At 50.0% G+C, this 20130-nt stretch overlaps 1 non-coding gene across 1 annotated transcript; it reads right to left on the reverse strand.

Annotated features, from left to right (window-relative positions):
* Positions 1-6525: 6525 nt before the first annotated feature.
* LOC147736725 (U6 spliceosomal RNA) lies at positions 6526-6632 on the reverse strand. The gene has a single exon (XR_015307999.1). It is a non-coding gene; the product is annotated as a U6 spliceosomal RNA (small nuclear RNA).
* Positions 6633-20130: the final 13498 nt, after the last annotated feature.

The raw sequence follows: 20130 nt of genomic DNA on the forward strand, positions 1-20130 counted from the left end.
GCACTGTATCCATTTTGGATCCAGTGACACTGTAGGCAGGTTTACTGGGCTGAATAGCGCTTCGAAGGCGGATTCCGCTGTAAGGATATTAATCCGTTTGCCGTGTGCTAGTTCTCTTTCATTTGCTAATGCGATTTGCACTGCGTTCACAGTTCTTTCTGTGCGACTGAATGTTCTTTCTGCTTGTGTGTACAAGTGAGATTTTATTGAAATAGGTACCTTTTCTCCCTCATTAGAGGTTAGGTACGTGAATGCGCATCTTCCTGGGATGACTCGGATTACAAGATCACGTGTGTTGTCACGTGTATCTAATTTTGTTTTTGCTAACATGTCTGTTTGCAGTGATCTCAAAATTTCTGTGTGTTTTTGAGTCCAATTGATTTGTTTTAAATCAGGTTTAATTAGTTCGTAGAGAGGTTTAACCCTCTCTGCGTAATTTAGGATGTAAGTTCTTCCGAAATTCAGAAAACCTAGTATGGATTGTAAATTCTTCAGCGTTTTTGGAGCTTGGAGTACAGCGCACTTCTCTAAGAAGTTGTCCGCTAGGCTTTTCCCTTCACTTGATAATTCGTACCCTAAAAATAGTACTGTCAGATGGGCAATTCGGGACTTTTTAAAGTTGAATTTGTAACCCTCTGCTGCGAACCCAAGTATAATGGTGTTCACTCTTTTCAAGTGAGTATCCAAGTCGTCGTCTGTGAGATAAATATCATCTACGTAAGATAATGCTTCATCATCATAGATTTGTAGTAACTCTGTTACCCTAGCTGAGAATAGTCCTGGGCTGTTCTTGAACCCCTGTGGGAGTCGACAGAATTTTTTCTGTGACCCAAATGCGGAGAAAGCGGTCAAGTATCTGCTTTCTGGTGCAATGTTTTGACAAAAGAAACCATTAGAAATGTCTAATGTCGTTTTATATTTTTTCCTAACTATGTTATTCATTAGGGCTGCACTATGCGAGTTTTGTACTGCAAAAGTTTTGCAACATGTATTAAGGTGTCTGTAGTCCAAAACTAGACGATATGAATTGTCTGGCTTGGAGACAGGAAACAAAGGATTGTTCATTTGAGAGGTGCATGTTTCAATCACCCCCTGGTACTCAAGTTGATCTAAGATCTCCCTGACTTGTTTTTTAGCTTCTTGCTTTATGGGATACTGCAGTTGGGCAGTTGGTTCACTTTTTAATTGGATTTTGTGAGGCGGTGAATCCTCATCCCATCCTACATGATTTTTATACAATGCAGGTGCCTGGGCTACTGCCCATTTCCTTGCATATGTGTATTTTTTATGAATCGGAATGTGATTCGAGAAGGCAGGCATAATCACTTCTTCGCCACGAGGGCACTCCCTGACAAACTCCGGGGGCCAATCTTTTTCAGCTAACAGAATATCATAGCCTTTTGAAAGCTTATCCCAAAACAGACCCTTAATTTTCCTAGTCTTATCACCCTCTATACGCAATGTTATTTCGTATATTTTATGGGGCTCGCTAAGCCTGGCGTCGGCAGTTTCAACCTGAATGTATTCATTCGTGTCCACTGTCTCCAGATGACTCATCAAGTTCTTGCGCGCTATACTGATTTCTGCTGCACTGTCCAACATTGTCAATGCCCACTCCCCGTTTTTCAACTGTGTCCTCAGTATTCTCGGCATGGTTGATTACACTAATACTGGCTACCTTCTTTTTCTGAAATTGAGATTTCTTATTTTGAGCAGGTTCCTTGTCTTTGGACTTGGTGTGCTCTCCTGGGTCTGACCATCCTCTTCTTTCCGAATTCTGTGGAAAAGATCGAGAGGGACGTGTATCAATACTTTGATATCTATCAGGTCTTTTTATATTATCCCTATTTCTAAGGTTATATCTTTTCTCAGAGGGCTCCCGTTGGGGAGACTGGCGTTCTCGAGTCGGAGTTCTTTCCCTCCGTCGAGGAGACCTTCCTCTGGACTGGAAAACTTTTTCCTTGGGAGTGGATTGTTTATTTCCATCCCAGCTCTTTTTAGGAGTGTTTGAATTATTTTTAATAAATAATTTTTCTGGATTTTCGAGCAGTTGGGGCTTAACTGGTTTCCCACCCAAGCTGTCTCTACCTAATTCTTCATAGCATTTTTCTATGATTTTTGCAAGCTCAACAGGATCTTTTATATCTGTTTCCCTCAACTTCTGGCGAATCGCCACAGATGCTGCTTCTCCCTTTACATTGGCTAATAATATAGCCGTGACCTGCTTGAAGTCTTTCAGTAATTTCATACCTAGATTTAAAGCTGGTTCTGGACCGAATTCATTTTGAATCTGTTTTAGCACGTCTGGTATTACCGCCATAGACGGAACACCGTGTGTTTTTGTGTAAATGGAAGCAAAGACTGTACCCCAAGTGTCGCAGTCCTCCACGTGTGGTGCGATTCCCATAGGAAGGCAGATGGTCAAGATTCTGTGTTTCTCAATAGGGGTAGTATCAGGAAATACTGCCTCTATTTGAGTGATTTTCTGGGCTAACCAGAAAGGAATTTGTTCCCGTTTTACGGGTGTTTTACCAAGACATGACTGTATGTTCTGTGGTGTAATTTTATTTGTGTTCCCCTGATGAGGGGTCAGCTGTGGAGTATTAACAGCTGGCTGGACTGTTGCAGTCCGTATTACATATTGGACTAATTGCCTATGTATTTTTATTAATGTGTTTAGCTGTGTTAACAGCTCTTCTCTAGACATTTTTGCAATGTCAGGATGTGGTGTGTAGCTGGCTAGAACCGGCCACGTGGCTCCTGGTCTACCTAGTGGACCGAGCCTGGTTATGTGATCATTGTGTTTTAGGGCGCCATTAAACCAGAGCAGGTGCTCTTGAAATTTAAGTGGGATTTCAACCTCCTCGAAAGGAGCGTACTCTCCCGGAGGTTCCTCTATTTTGTAATAGTGAAACTCTTGTGTTATAGCGTTTACCGCTGGAAAGTTTATCCATGAATAGAATACCTCTGTCTGCCGATACTCGTGAGCCTCTATCACGAAAATTACTGTACCACCTTGAGGTGTCAGTCCGTGTTCTATAAGTTTTAAAGTTATAGATCTTCTTAACTGGACCGGGATGATAATAGCACCCGGGTCTGTTTCTAGGAGACTCGTGTCTTCCTCCATTAGCTGGGATGCCAGTCTAACTGCTTCCCTTTTTTCTTCACTGTCTGTCATTTCTTTAGAAATGCAGGCTTTGCAGAGTAGGTCTCCAAGGAGACAAAGATTAGATGCACAATATTTTGGAACACTGTATCCTTCAACGTTGAATAAACCAGAGCTTTACATAGGAATCTCTTCCTACTAAGGTCGGGCGGATTTTAACCTTTCACCCACTCCAGACGTCTATTGGAGTATTTACGGGAGAAAGGGGTGTGAAATATGCACGACTGAGTTACTCTACAAGTCTTGCGTTAGTTTATCGCCTTACCAAACGTTAGGGCGCCATGTAGTGTAGTTCCTAGTTTCCCACTAGGCCCTGCGCATTGGAATAACATAAACAGTAGTATCGACGTGGAACTGCTTATATTCCAGGCCTCCACTGACTATGCTAAACTTAATTGGGTTGTGTTACCAACTAGCTCAGAGGTCACTGGAAACTTTCTTCTCTGCATAGGAAGTGATCAGCTTCCTTGGCACAGACAAGAAGGGATTCAGCTTTCCAACAACCGTGCAACATGACAACTTTGCTCCTCAGATCAAGAGTCGATCTCTAGGGTCGTGTGAAACAATAGACATAGATTTCACTCAGTCAGTCTAGTGCAGTTTACTTTCACAGTATGTAGAGAATAGAGAGACGGGCGTTTATCAATAAAGGGTTAACATTTATTGAACAGTCTTTCTTCTCATACAAGAGAAATGTATTGCCACAATTGCAATAACTGTTATTATAAAAAGTACGTACAGTAAGATAAGAATAGCGAAATAGAACTGTAAAAACATTGATATGGTTTCTTAGCCATACAATGGTTTAAAAGTAATAAAACATATATACAGTCATATATACATTAGGCTAACATACTCAACTGGTGCTTCTAACTAAGCCTACCCCAGTGTGCCTGACCTAAGCCTAACACGTGAGAAGGGGAGTAAGTAAGTAGCTTAAGTTAAGTTGGTTTTGCCAAGGTTTGTTTCAAGAATTCTCGTCTAAGGGTTTAGTCAACACCATACCTCTGAATAGAATGATGGAGGATTGGTATCTCCTTCAGGGGTCTCTCTCGATATCCCAGTCACCTGCGAGGGTAAACTGGAAGCGCCGGGACTGGATTTCTCTGCACGAGAAATGCAGCGGCTTCTCTCAGCGCGTCGAGGAAGGAGGGGGGACAGCGTCCGCGGGCAGCTGGGCTGGATGTCTTCGCAGAGGACGGCTGCACGGCTCCTCAAGCGTACTGCACCATAGGTCGCGCTGTAGCGGCGATAATGGTAATCAGTAGCTTCACCACCACAGGATAGCAGGCTGCAGCGACAGAGTGCTAGTTGTTACCAACACGGGGTCATGCAGGCAGCTGGCATCAGCAACATGTTCGCTCATTGCTTAAGGCAACGTTGGTAATATTTATACCTGACAGGTGCCGGGTTTGACGCAAGTTTGCTGGACATAAGACGTCAATTAAAGATGTCACTAGGAAGTGATAGCTATCAGTTGCTCATTAGAGTTCCATTACTAATCAAAACATAGCAAGCGGGGATTTCCAAGTTTGCTGAGTTTTTATCTTGTTGAAGAACTCGGAGTGTTATCTAGGAATATCAGATAGTGACTGCTGCTCTGTCATTGCACTAATTGGTCGCAAAGGAAGTAGCAGAGAACTATGCTGGAATGTGGCTCTGTGGCTCTGCTCGTGTGAGGCCAGAGATGACTTTTCAGAAAATCGTACTTGAACGGTTATGCCAATATAGGGAAAAAGGGGCTTTATAGCCGAATAGGGGCATAAGGTCACAGTATCGATCAGGAACCTAGATAAGCACATGACAATGTTAAAAGCAATCCCAATAATAACTTCAACGTGACCTTTGTGCTTTTGATCCAAGACTACCAGACAGCGCTAAAGACATCGTGGGGATATTCAGGAAGCATCAGTGGGAATACATTCCACCCATTCTTTACCATTGGATTTGTGGTTTGTAATTCACATCCGTCCCTCCTGCTGCCCAAATTCTTGTTTACTGTATTCTTCCACAAACAAGCTTTCTGTAAAAAGGCCTTTAAATCTTGTTTTTATCTTGTCACATTTGCAGTGCATTCAAAGACAGAGGTCAAATGTCAAGCTCTCTCTTTGAGGAAGCTTGGTGTTTACTTTTCTTCCTATGACTTCAAAATGAGAGACTTTGACTATGACTATGACCTATGACTTTGCAAATGCCCCGGTTACTTACCGGTAATCTTCATTACTCCGAGTATAGTCTTCCTCGCCACATGAGTTACATAGTGAGCTTTAGCTCCACAACAGAACCCTCCAAAGCAAAAAGAAACCACCTCCCACCCCCTCCCAACATGGCCGACCAGTCCCACCTGACCTCTATAAGAGGCGGGCCGGCCCAACCAATCAGCCTGATCTACCAAGCAAACAATGAAGCCGATAGCCAGACAGGGAGGGGGGGAGGGAACTCATGTGGCGAGGAAGACTATACTCGGAGTAATGAAGATTACCGGTAAGTAACCGGGGCATTACCTCCTCGTTAGTCTTCCTCGCCCCCTGAGTTACATAGTGAGCAAATACCCAAGCCAACAAGGCTTCATTGACCACCATAACAACAACACCACACGGTGATGCAGAGAAACCAACACAAGGTTGAAGTATAACAACTGAAAAGAGAACAGGGATCACAGGAAACCTGAAATCAAGACCTCCAGGAAAAGAAGGCCAACCAGGAGTCGCAGCTCCAGCACTCAGAATGGCCCCAGCGAAGTCCCCCCGGGACTGCTAGAGACCCACGTACCAGGCGGGGGACGGCCACGCCCAAGCCAGATAAAACTCCACAGAGGAGACACCCACTAAGGGGGCCCAGGGAACAGAGCCACACCTCGCGGACCAACCCTGGGCCCCCGCCGGATCCACCGAACCCAGCGAAGCGTAGGGAAGGATGCCAGTCTGTGTAAGCCCGCGAACCAAGGAGGAACGAGGGCTAGCGGACCGAACGAACCGGGCCCAAAAGGCATAACACAGGTCATCCCACCGGGAAAGGAAAAACGTGCGGCTAAGAGAAGCCAAAACAGCACGCCGAACAACCAGCACGGACAAGGGAGGAACCACGTTGGCCGGGAAAAGCGGTAAAGATACCACCTGAGTCCGAGGCCCCAGGGAAGGGACCCCGGGAAGGACACGGGGGACATGCCGGAGGAACAACCCCGTCCGGCAAAACCCGCAAGAAGGGCGGGGAGCGGAGGAACGACCCCCGCACGCCCATCCGCCCAGCAGACACCATCGCCACCAGGGAAACCACCTGAAAGGCGAGGAACCGCAAAGCCACCGAGGGCCGGGGCCCAAAAGGGCGGACCCCGAAGAGCTCGTAGAACGAGAGAGAAAACTCCTGTGGAACGCCTCACGAATTTGCGAGTCACCTCCGCGCAGGGGCCCTGCAAATCTCCTCAGTAACGTTCCAATATTAGTATATGTGCAGCCGAAGCGAGCACCCAAGGGGGAGACCGGCAGCGCGCCCGTGGGCGAAGGATAAATAACATCGGAGCCAAGCGAGCCACCAAGGAAACCAGGCCGTCGAACACCGGACTGTGGAAGGCCCGCAAGGCCGCCCACCGGTCCCACAGGAAAGAAGTGGCCACGTTCCAGGAACACCCCTCAGACCGGAAAACCAAGACCCGCAAGGGGACCACGGAGGCGGGGACAGCACCAAGCCGACCGCGCCAACGCGAGAAGGGCGCCCAGCGCCGGGCACAGGCAGAGCACGTGGAAGACCTGCGGGAACCCCGTAGCAAGCCACAACCCCGAGCATCCGCACAAGAACCGGGCCTGCCGAAGGAGGCAGGCCAGCCGACAAGAGCCGGCACAACACCGATGCCGAGAGCGGGGGATCCAACCATGGTATGGGAAGATCCGGGATCGGCCAGGAGGCTCGAACCGTCAGCTCGCCATAGGAGAGGGTACCCGGGGCGGCGGACCCCGCCGGGAACCAAAAACAGGAACGCACCACGACTTGCGTGGCAACCACGCGCGGGTGCCAGGCACCACACCACTGCAACGTTCCAAAATAAGGCCATGCGCTGCTGAGCCGAGCGCCCATGAGCACCCCGGCCCTGCCCAAGCGCATCCTGCCGAGGACCCGCGATCTCAGAGGGCACGGGGGAGACACGTACAGCAGACCGAAAGGCCACGCGAAAGACAGGTAATAGGGACCCGGAAGGAGGAGCAGAACCCGGGCCAGAGGGCCGAGCCCCCCTCCGTGAACAGAGACCTCGGAGGCAGACCGCGCCGAGGCCCCAGGCGTCGAAACACCACCGGGGCAGGGCGTGACCATGCCACGAAGGCCAGACCCGACTCCGTCGGACCCCGGGGGAAGACAGCCCGAAGGGCCAGGACCGGTGACACCCCCACCAGGGCGCCCAACCCGACCAAGACCCGGGGACCCAAGCACCGGCAAATGGAATGCCACACGAAAACGTGCAGGGGCCACCAGGAAGACATCCAGCAACCCCCGAAGCACGAGGTGCTGAGCGGCCGCAGGAGAACCCACGACCTCCAAACGACCCGGCGCCAAAGGACGCCCCCCCCCTGAAAGAACCAGAGGGAAGTACCGGGACCAGGCACACGCCCCCCCGAAGGAGGACAAGCCCGAGACGAGGACCGAAGGGACCACCGTACATAGGCCAGGAAGCCGACGGATGAGAGACACCGCCAGATGTGAAGCCTCATTCCCATGGGGGGGGGACAAAAACGAGGCCGTGAGGAAGCACACGCCAGACAGGGAACCCCAAGACCCACACCCGGCGAATAAGATCCACCAGGCGGGCCAGGAGCACAGCTCCCCCCCCCGTTCGGGCCCGAAGGCAAGCCCAATGGAAGCACCCGCAACCGAGAGCGGGGACCCCCACACGCAGGCCGGCCCCACAGGCCAATCCAAGGTCCCAGAAAAACCTACAGGAGAGACAATGGAAGGAGTGGGGACGCCAACCCGTCGAGACGGTGGGTACCAAATGGAAATCCAGTGAATGCAAAGCGCTCAGCCACCCGAAGGCATACCTGCACTGGGTGCCTTCGGGAAGATTCAGCAAGCTATTGCCCAGAGTCAACTGGTGCAGGGCCAACCTGCCTCCGGTGCCGGGGATTGAATCACTACCCCCGCGGAAATTCCGCAAGACCGGACAGCAAGCCCGGAGAGCCCAAGAACCGGGACAGCCACGTCCCAGGACGGTACGCAGCGGAGGCAACCGCCCCTCCCTCCCCCCCAGGGGACCCCCTGGAGCGAGAGGGCCGAAAAGTCAGTCCCTAAGGGTGAGACCGGGAGCGGCCGAACCAGCACGAGACCGGTTATCGCCGAAACTCGGGCCCGGACCCGCCGCAGGACCCCACCCATGCAAGGGCGGGACGTCCTCACCTGAACTGCGCAGGGGCCAAGCCGGACATCACATTAGCGCAACCCGATGCCCCCCCCCCCGCAAGGGCACAAGGCGTAAGCACGAAGGTCGCTGTTACATAACATAACATATGTACTTGTAAGATGCCCATTCACCCCTACGGGAATCCCGGCGCTGAATAACAGCTGACAGGAGTCACCCAATGCAATGGAAATAATCTCATCGAACATCGAAGGACGAAAGGCCGAGTGGACCAGCCGGTATTTGAACCTGTGAACACGAGGTCAAACACCCGCCCCTGCAGTAGACGTTTACAGAAAATATTGCGAAATCTCAAATCTCACCATTCCAGCAGCCTTAATCCACCGAGTCACTAGCCCCGGTAGTCCCAACCCGGCTAACTCCCCTAGGCTCAAGGAGGAGTCCAGGCAACCAAAGCCCCGTGGGGCCGCCGCGGAGAGAAAAAAACCAGCAATGCCCAGAGGCAACAACTGATCCCCGGGAATACGAGTCCAAGACCCGCCGAGGCGGGGAAACGAACCCAGGGCCTGGGCCAGACCTCAGTACCAGGGTCTGATTCGCTAACCCAAGGGCCACCTCACTCCACAGTTGCAGAATGGGACCTAATTAAAAGCATGAACTTGCTCTGCCTGGATCCGACCCAGCCCATGTGGAGCACATATCGTCACACCAAGAGTCTCAGAACCGCGCCCCCACGGAGCGCGCGTTAATCCTGTGAACGAGACAAGTCACAGGCCGTACGGCCGCACGCAGAAGGAATAAATCACTACCCCTTCTCCTAGTGACGTATGCCTGCATCCAGGAAATACAGGGCCGACACAAACAATATTAAAACAGCCAGCAGCAGTTTACTGCCCGGTCGCGAACCAGGGACCCATCGCGTGTAAGGCAAACATTATAACCACTACACATAATCTACAATTTCCACCTGGGAAACCACTACCGCATAGGTAGGATACGACCCCTGTCCTGTGAGGGCCGCCCGAATTGAGCAACAGCTCCTTTCAATAACAAGGGCCACCGGACCCGCCAAGCAGGGGACAGACGCGCCGCCTACAGACCCAGCACGCCGCCTTCACCGCTGTTCAGTCGCACCTGGAGGCAACCAAAACTCCGCCCCCTAGAGGCGGGAGGCGTCCGGGGCCAATCACAGCGCGGCAAACCGCCGCGGCCCGTAGGGCAGCCACACTCCACGAAGGGAGGCAGAGGCGAGACACGGCAGCGACCCGCGTCCCAGGCCTGCAGGATGGGAGCACCCGGCCCAGACAGCAGAGCCCCCGAGGACCCGCCGAAAAAACGAAGGTAGGACCGAGTCTGCCCCTTGTGCACCAGCGGGACTCCCAGACCAGAGGCCGGACAAGCGGCCTCAATACATGCGCCCCTAGCACTTTAGACCACTCGGCCAGCCTGCCGGCCGCTGCAGAAGCGCCGCCGATCGAGGCCAGGATCCAGTTCAAGTTACCTGCGCACAGGCTCGTCTCAACCCCTTTGTGCGTTAATTGCGGCACCGGGAGATGGCAGAAATTCAAACGTAGGTAGTGCAACAGCGCCATCTGCTGACCTGAGTCAGCGCCCCACTCCACCATACTAATGGGAATGGCGGCAATCAGTAACAGACAGAGAACTCACGCATTAGAAGTGATCTGTCTCTGTGGGGCAGCTCAAATGTAAGCACTCACATCTCGTGGCCTTTAGCAGAGCGCAATTCCAGGCGGCCCAAAGCCAGGCCTGAGGTACTTAAAGACATGGCGCAAACTCCTGATTATGCAGAAAACGGGAACCCGAGTCTCACACCGGACTCGTGGGTCCCCGGCTACAGCGGACATCCTAGGCGTAGAGTCACCGCCCCTGACCCCTACCTACACGGTAGTGACCAGGCGGAAACAGCACAAGAATAGCCAGGAATACAAGAAACACCTCCCTGAGGGGTGTGACAACCACCCGCATGCAACAACATACAGGAGAATGCGCCGGGCCCAAAACGCCCACTAATGGCTAGGGCCCCCCAATAACGACCGGGGGAGCCACAGGAATGTACAGCCACTCCACACCCCCGGCCGCCCCCCCCCCCCCCCCCCCCCCCCTGTAGACCCATGGCACGCTACAGCAGCACCTAACCGGCCCCACAGGACCGGGGGAAGGAAGAGGGGGGGGGGGAATTTTTAGGCATAAGGCACCAGAGACCGCTAGAGCAGGTCCACACCCTAAAACCCCAGGGCCAGCTCACGCCGGCCCATCTTACCTGAACAGTGCTCTGGAGAGAATCGTGCAGAACAAAAAAAACAGGCTGATTGGTTGGGCCGGCCCGCCTCTTATAGAGGTCAGGTGGGACTGGTCGGCCATGTTGGGAGGGGGTGGGAGGTGGTTTCTTTTTGCTTTGGAGGGTTCTGTTGTGGAGCTAAAGCTCACTATGTAACTCATGTGGCGAGGAAGACTAACGAGGAGGTAATGACTTTTAGCAGTGCCTCACACCATCAGTCGAAAAAGAAATATCCTACTGCATTTTGCCGGGTTACAAAGATTGACACGTAGCTACTGAGGCCTACCCTTTGAATTTCAATCAAATGTGGTGGATATGATTGATGAAAATAGAATGCCGGGAATGGAGAGTTATTACTGTGCCATCAATAAGCTCCTTAGGTGCTGCACCTAAAAATGCTGATATTAAATTTTTTTGTTGAACGCCGGGAAAGGGGACGATTAGTCTGATCAGAAGCTACAAATGGTTGCTCTCTGTTGCAGGGAATCCCAGCCCACAATCAGAGCCTGAGAAGTCTCTCCCCAGTGTGAGGATGTTATTTTTGAAACGTAGTTTGGCCTCGCCGCCGGTATTTGATTATTTTCCTCAAGATACCACTAGCCAAGTGCCCAATAATTTCCAAATCAGCCTACGGGCTTGCCGTCTTTCACGGTATTGGGTGTAAATGCCTGAGATGTCCTGATGGTTTTCTGCTTCAATATGGCCACCACGCAGGCAGCATCGAGGGTGCTAGCCTTGCAAGGCATGAAGGTAATTTTTCAGCCCTCACACACCTTCTTCACAGCAGGCACCAGGTGTGTGTGGTGGGGATCTCCCCGCTCTCAGGTGTGTTATTCATTTATTAATTCAGTGTTTTATATAGCGCAAACATGACCCAACTGGGTATCAGAGTGCTTCACAATTCTATAGCATTGTACTTCTGACATTTGGTTTGTTTAGTCCTTTAAACAAACTACCAAGTACATATATTCAATTTTAAGCGGAAAGCATTTCTACTTTACAAATAATACATGTCCTAAACATTACTAGAGATCAGCTTGCATTACAATAGTATGTGTCCTGAATATTACAACAATTGTTTTTTAGAAATACATGTACTAAGAATACCTCATATCATTTTGTACAGTGGATTGTACGTTGCAAACAGACTGGTTACAGTATTTATAGCTATTATCCTATACTGCTTTTGGCCCAGAAACGATGTACAGATGTGGCAGGGTCGCGTCATGATGCTGCTGGTGAGAGCTGCCAGAAGATGCTTCAATGGCACGGCCCTCTGTACATGCCAATGTCCCCTCCACCTCAAGCCGTCCTTCCAGTACCTTAGGGGCCAACTTTACAGTCGACAGTGAAGTTTCTGGTCGGCAGCAGTAGACATGAGCACTTTAGTTGAAACGGCTGCTACCATTATGCGAAGGGGAAGTGGTGAAGGCAAGAAAATGAAGTCATTTGCTTTTATAAATAACAAGCAAGGAGAGGCAAGCAGCGATGAGTGAGACGGTGAGGAACTGGCTCCCTTACTTTGAAGTCAGAGAAAGAACAGGCCGTTTAGGGGAAACATCATCTGACATTTGATCTAGGTCTGTGAATGAACAGCAAATGTGACGAGATATGAACAAGAATTACAGCCGTTTACAAAAAAGCTTGGAGTGAGTGAAAAAAGTGCGCATATGAAGTGCTCTTAGACAAAGAAAAAAGAAAAAGTGCCTAAAGCAGTTGATAATATGGGACCATTGCAAGGATACAAGTAACGGGACGGTGCCCCGTGGGAGGGAACAATCTACGAAAAGGAGGGACAAGTAGGAAAGATTAGCCATTTGGAAGGCAGGCTGTTTAAAGGTGATTCGAAGAAATAAATAAAAAGCGGTGGGTGGGCAGTAAACCCACAAAGTTAAGCGCTGTTGCGGCAAGACCTAAATAAAAGAACTGTGCTGATGTTTTCAGAATATATCAGAATTAGTACAAATGAAGCACATTTGTTTTGTATTACTGAAGTGTGGAGAAAAATATTTGAATAAGATTGAAACACATTATACACTAGGGGGTGACATTTGCAAACATTATCATTTATGCGCAGTAAAACCATATTTCGGTGTAAATGTAATGATCATTTCAATTGAAAATGTGTTTTCTGTAATGGCAGTGCGCTACCACACCAAGTATACTCCACACTACGCCACTCAACTCCACACCACTCCACTCCAATCTATGCCACTCACCCCATGAAACAACACTCCACACCCCTCTACTCCACACCACTTACCCCACACCAATCCACCCCACTCCACTCCAATCTATGCCACTCACTCCATGAATCAACACTCCACACCCCTCTACTCCACACCACTTACCCCACACCAATCCACCCCACCCCTCTCCAATCTATCCATTCCCAATGTACCCACTGCTATCTACCCCACTCTAACTCAATCTACCCCATCTCACTCCAATCTACCGCACTCCACTCGGATTTAACCCACTCTGCTCCAATATACCCCAACTGTAATCTACTCCAATCTAACTGACTTCACCCCACTTTGCCTCACTCTACTTCAGTCCAATTTACCCAACTCCATTTAAATTTACCCCACTGCAATCTATCAAACTCATCCACACTCCTACCACAATCTACCCACTCCAAACTACCACCATCTACCATAATCTACTGCACTCCACTGTAATCTACCCCACTCCACCCAATCTATCCCTCTCCACTCCATCCAAACCACCCCACTCAATCCACCCAATCTACCCCATTCCACTACACCCTAATCTACCCCACAACACTCCACTCCAATCTATCCAATTCCACACCACCCCACTCTACCCAAACCTACTTCATTCCAGTCGAATCTAATCCACTCCACCCTACTCCAATCTACACTATCCCACTCCACCCCTAACTTACATATCTCAATCTACCTCATCCAATCTTCACCACTCAAATCTACTCCAATCAATTCCACCACACTTTACCCCACCCAACCCAATCTACCCTACACCACTCTATATAACTCCACTCCATTCTACTCCAGTCAAATGTACCGCAATCCAAACTACCCCAATATACTGCACTCTAATCTACTCCACTCCAGTCTTCCCCACTCTACTCCAATCTACCTCATTCCACCCCACTCTTTCCAAATCTATCCCACTCCAATCCACCCCAATCGATCCTACTCCACCTCAATCTACTCCAATCCACCAAAATCGACTCCAATCCAATCTACCCGAGTTGATTACAATCTACCCCATTCCACTCTACCCCAATTTATCCCCCTTCTATCTACCCCAATCGACCTCGTGCCACTAACTTTTAGCCATGTCGAACAGCAGTCACACTGGGGTACATAATGGCTAAAACTCGTTACCAAAGCCAATAGCTTTCGGATAGGAGACACCTATTTGCTTTGCCATTGCTTGTTTTCAGTGTTGTTTTCTTTCATCATATACACACGCAACAGTTCCCTGCAGCCAACTCCAAGCAGGCACAGGTGTTCAACGGTGCCTGGGCACAGCAGGGGATTCCCTGAAGGGCCTGGCTTATGTTTTTGTATTTTTATTTTTAAGGGTTCCCAGACACTTTCTTGGAGTTCTCGGACCCTTGCAAACTTGTGTATCCTTATTGGACATATATAGGGTTTCAGACCGAGCAGCAGGTCTCCGATCATCACAAATGTCCACCAGGGTACAAGGCCAATTACTGTGCCTGCGCAGACACCTGTCCAAAATCCAAACTCCGTCTCAAAATCAGCAATTTCTTTCTACATTTTAACATTAGGCAGCCCCTGTGCCAGGGAGAGACAGGATGGCACTACAGCTCTTTATGGCTTCTTTAGTATTTTTACAGGATGCGGGGAACAAGTCTCTTCATCATTTAATGGTTCGAGATGTAGCCAGCCAATCAGGGAGCTTCAGGTCCGCAGACCCAACTTTGGGTTTACGTATCCCAAATGGATGGGCGAAAAAGCTCTCTCATCCAATCGGGTCCAATAGATTTTTACATTTGGGTCAGCGAGTTCAGATGCACGGACCATTCATGGGCTAAAGGTCCAGCTAGCTCTTTCTTAAATGACTAGTGGCTTAATTTGAGGACCACAAAAAACACTGCATGAAACTAGCCATGCCAATCACAAATAGTTTTGTGCAGATTCATTGAACTGTGCCAAAGTTATTATATGTGTATATATATAATTATATCACATGGGATTCTGTAATCCCTGTATAAATGGCAGTCTCTAATTTCTTTATAATCAGGAATTTGTGATGCACAAAGTCAGTGATTATGAAGAAGAGACGCCAGAACTCGGCTTTTATACGTTATTACAGTCGCGTTCTGAGGGCACAATGCCTGCTGCCAGCGCCAGCAGCTGATGTGAAAGATAGGTCAAGTCACGAAGCATAATTGAAGCAGCTGTTTAAAGCAACAAACAGTACTTTTCTTTCTTCTGCTGTATGTTACTAGTTTACTATGAGAAGCAGAGGGAATATGTTTATTAGTTTCCTTAGATAAAGGAAGGGTGGAATCTTTCTGCATGTTTCTACACGTTCCGAGCTACTGCAGCTTTTTTTTCAATGGGCTTTTATTGAACTGTTTCTAACATCTTTTTGCAACAAATATCTAACAGTTTTAAGCTCATTCTTCATGTTTGCAAACATGTTAGCTGCTGCATATGTAGGAGCTACGCACCAAGGTTTGTGGGAACGGTGATGGTATGACCATGTATTATACGGGATAAGGTACCACCTGGTGCATATAATAAGATTATTGCAAGTCACCTCAGAGTTCCAAAACCTTTGTTTATCTGTCTATCATGAGGTGGTGTGCACTCCTGGAGAACCCTGCAGTGACAACAACATCCCTGGTCAGCCCTGCTGTTGGGGCCCAATACAGACTAGGATTTTTATATCAGGAACAGGAGGCGACTGTGTCTAACCCAATGTAACTGTGCAACTAGAAACACAGTTCCCTCTCTAGATCTCTAGACTGCACATGTCTGCTATTCTCAATGAACACCACATCACTTGCATCCGACTATTAAGTGCGATTCTGGCCAGTAATTCCTCCCATGAATAGCGCTATTTCCAGTTCCTCAGCCTGGAATGGCGACGAACAAGGAAGGACGGGAGCTACTGGCCTATTTGTCTCATGCAAAGTCCCATAACCAGGCCTGTTTCTGCACAGGAAGGATGCAGTCCTGTGTGGAACCAGAGGAGGAGAATGCAGGGAAACATCTGCACCCTGTGTACTCGTACTTTGGGGGTCAGTATCGCTCAGTGGGTTCCATCCAAACCATAATCCTCCACTCCGTCATGGGGACACCGCTCTGAAAGGAGGCTCTTCAACAATTTTGGTGGCAGCTTATTATGGTCTGCGCATTTACTGTTCTTTGGATACCAGAAATTTTATACTAATCTTTGGAACTTCTTGGACGAATTGTGTCTTTTAAGTATAAACCCTTGACGTGGCTAAAATATTATCCGGATATCGAAAGTTTGACATAGGCATCTGTACTGTTTGGATCAAACGATTCCATTGACGTCATTTTCGTCGCTTCAAGTTCTGACCAACACCCTTGCCCTGACGAAGCTCCCATGGTTGGGGAGCGAAACGCGTTGGCTGTCCTATAAATGAGAAAATAAAAGAATTTATTTTTTGATACTACATGGTCCTGGCTACTTCATCTTTGGTGCTGCCTCTGTTCTGTTTCTTAAGTCTTTGTCTGGATTTCCAGTAGGACCAAACCGCAGCAGGTCCTGGAGGTTATCAGCACAACATCAAATTGGATATTAGAGGGACATCGGAAAATAGAGGTGCTGGCTGCAAGATCCGCTGTGGAACTTTTTTCTTTGGATTAAAATCAACATACTGTTGCAAAGAGGTGCTCACTGCTTGATAAGAGACGCTTCTCCCCGCGTGCTGATCACTCCGCCTGCCTGACCGAGATCCCGGACACCCCCTACAGCGCCTAGAACTCAGAGCGCTTCGACATCATAGCGCCTGGTATCGTTGCGATTTAACTTTATTTTGTTTGACTCCTGCACGTTGGCCCTGCATTGCGCTATTCACTAAGCACAGGAATTGTATTTACTTTGATTTGGTGTGCTATTTGAGCTCCGCTCTCAGCCCGAAGGTGCCCCTGCTCCGATCACGCTACCTCTCTGCCATTTTGTTTGTGTTTACTTGTTGCCCATTGTCTCGTCCCCGCTCCCGCCTCCCAGCGGCCCCTCCCACACACGAGTTTTGATTCTGAGCCCGTCCTCCTTCCCTCTGTGACCGTCTGGACTTGCTCCATATCGGTCGCTCCAACAGCTCACTGCTTGATAAGAGACGCTTCTCCCCGCGTGCTGACCACTCCGCCTGCCTGACCGAGATCCCGGACACCCCCTACAGCCCCTAGAACTCAGAGCGCTTCGACATCATAGCGCCTGGTATCGTTGCGATTTAACTTTATTTTGTTTGACTCCTGCACGTTGGCCCTGCATTGCGCTATTCACTAAGCACAGGAATTGTATTTACTTTGATTTGGTGTGCTATTTGAGCTCCGCTCTCAGCCCGAAGGTGTCCCTGCTCCGATCACGCTACCTCTCTGCCATTTTGTTTGTGTTTACTTGTTGCCCATTGTCTCGTCCCCGCTCCCGCCTCCCAGCGGCCCCTCCCACACACGAGTTTTGATTCTGAGCCCCGTCCTCCTTCCCCCTGTGACTGTCTGGACTTGCTCCATATCGGTCGCTCCCACAGCTCACTGCTTGATAAGAGACGCTTCTCCCCGCGTGCTGACCACTCTGCCTGCCTGACCGAGATCCCGGACACCCCCTACAGCGCCTAGAACTCAGAGCGCTTCGACATCATAGCGCCTGGTATCGTTGCGATTTAACTTTATTTTGTTTGACTCCTGCACGTTGGCCCTGCATTGCGCTATTCACTAAGCACAGAAATAGTATTTACTTTGATTTGGTGTGCTATTTGAGCTCCGCTCTCAGCCCGAAGGTGCCCCTGCTCCGATCACGCTACCTCTCTGCCATTTTGTTTGTGTTTACTTGTTGCCCATTGTCTCGTCCTCGCTCCCGCCTCCCAGCGGCCCCTCCCACGCTCCTCCCCCCTCCACTATCCACTTATGACAGATGCATTTACGCGCAGCGGTCACGCGCAGCGGACGCGCCTCAGTCGCGCCGAAGGTGCGCCAAAGGTAAGCCCGTCTACGCCCGTCCGCGCCTGATACGCGCCCAGCGCCAGACCCCCTGGCCCCCGCCCCACCCACCCCACCCGCATTACATTCGACGCCTCCACCCTCTTAGCCCTAAACCCCGGCCGACTCCCCAACTGCGCCCAAGCCGCTCCTGGACACACCCATGGACCCTTCACATGCAACTCCTGCAAGTATGACGGCACCAAGACCAACTACTCATCCACGAACACCAAACAGAGATCTGATACCAACCACCTAAAATGTATCCTGCTCAACACCCGCTCGGTCCACAGACACGCCATCGACCTTTGGAATCTACTAGACACCATCTCTCCGGACGTCGCCTTCCTAACAGAAACATGGATGAACGCCTCCTCAGCCCCAGACATCACCATTGCCATCCCGGAAGGCTACAAGATCATCCGAAAAGACCGCATCAAGCAAACAGGAGGAGGCATCACTATCGTCCATAAGAATTCCATCCGCATCTCAACCAGCTCAGACGTCGACTTCGCTAGCGCCGAACACCTTCACTTCCAGATCCACACCGACCCCAAGACCACACTCAGAGGCACACTCCTCTACAGGCCACCAGGACCCCGGGCACAATTCAGTGAAGACATCATTGACTTCATCACCCCACACGCCCTCCCCTCCAAGGAATACATTCTTTTGGGAGACCTCAATTTTCACCTTGAAAAGAGCAACGACAGCAACGCCAACACCCTTCTAGACAATCTCGCCAACCTCGGACTCAAACAACTTGCCAACACCCCCACTCACAACGCAGGTCACACACTCGACCCTATCTTCACCTCCAGCAAACATATCTCCTTCAGTCACACCACAGTTCTCCATTGGACGGACCACAGCTGCGTTCACTTTGTCTACAAAAAGACCACAGCCCACAACAATCCTCAACCTACTCTGCGAAGAAACTGGAACAAAATCACCATCGACCAGATCTCCTCATCGCTGCTTCAAAACCCCCCTGCCTACTCTTCGAACCCCAACGAAGCAGCCATTAACCTCACTCAATGGCTAACCAACAGCGCCGACAACCTAGCACCTTTGAAAAAACGTCAATTCAAACTAGGCAGCAAAAACGCCCCCTTGTTCAACGATGATCTTAAGAACTCCAAGAAACTCTGTCGCTCCTTTGAGAAGGCCTGGAAAAAAGACCCAAACACCAGCACAAGGGACGCCTTCAAAAACGCCACCCGCATACACCACCAACTGATCCGGACTGCCAAGAAAGCCGCATTCAAGGACCGACTAGACAACAACGCCCACAACAGCAAGGAATTATTCAACATCGTTAAAGAGTTTACCAACCCCACTGCCAAGTCCAACGACATCACCCCATCTCAAACCCTCTGCGACTCCCTAGCTTCGTTCTTCCACAACAAAATTGCAGACATCCATAACAGCTTCGACAGCCAACCCGGAGCCCAACCCACACAAACTTCGGCTGCGCCTCCACCCCCTTTAAACACCCTTAATGACTGGAACCCAATCTCCACTGAGGACACCATCCACCTGATGAACTCTATCCACTCAGGATCCCCAACAGACCCATGGCCTCACCACATCTTCAACAAAGCAGACTCCATCATAGCACCACACCTCCGAGACGTCATCAACTGCTCCTTCAACTCTGCCACCTTCCCGGAAAGCTGGAAACACGCCAAACTCAGCGCCCTTCTGAAAAAACCCACAGCGGACCCCACCAAACTCAAAAACTACCGCCCCATCTCGCTCCTTCCATTCCCGGCCAAAGTCATCGAGAAAGCTGTCAACAACCAGCTCGCCGCCTTCCTCGAAACCAACAAATCCCTCGACTCCTCACAGTCCGGCTTCCGAGCCAAACACAGCACTGAGACCGCCCTCATCGCAGCAACAGACGACATTCGAACTCTACTAGACAATGGAGACACAGTTGCCCTCATCCTACTCGACCTCTCCGCAGCCTTCGACACAGTCTGCCATGGCACCCTCCTACAACGCCTCAGAAACATCGGAATCCAAGGAAAAGCACTGGAATGGATCACCTCGTTCCTTGCCGGAAGAACCCAGAGAGTCCGCCTCCCACCATTCAAGTCGGAGGCCACTGAAGTCATTTGTGGCGTAC

Source organism: Lissotriton vulgaris, chromosome 1_2 (assembly GCF_964263255.1).
Source record: "Lissotriton vulgaris chromosome 1_2, aLisVul1.2, whole genome shotgun sequence".
Lineage (NCBI taxonomy): Eukaryota > Metazoa > Chordata > Amphibia > Caudata > Salamandridae > Lissotriton > Lissotriton vulgaris.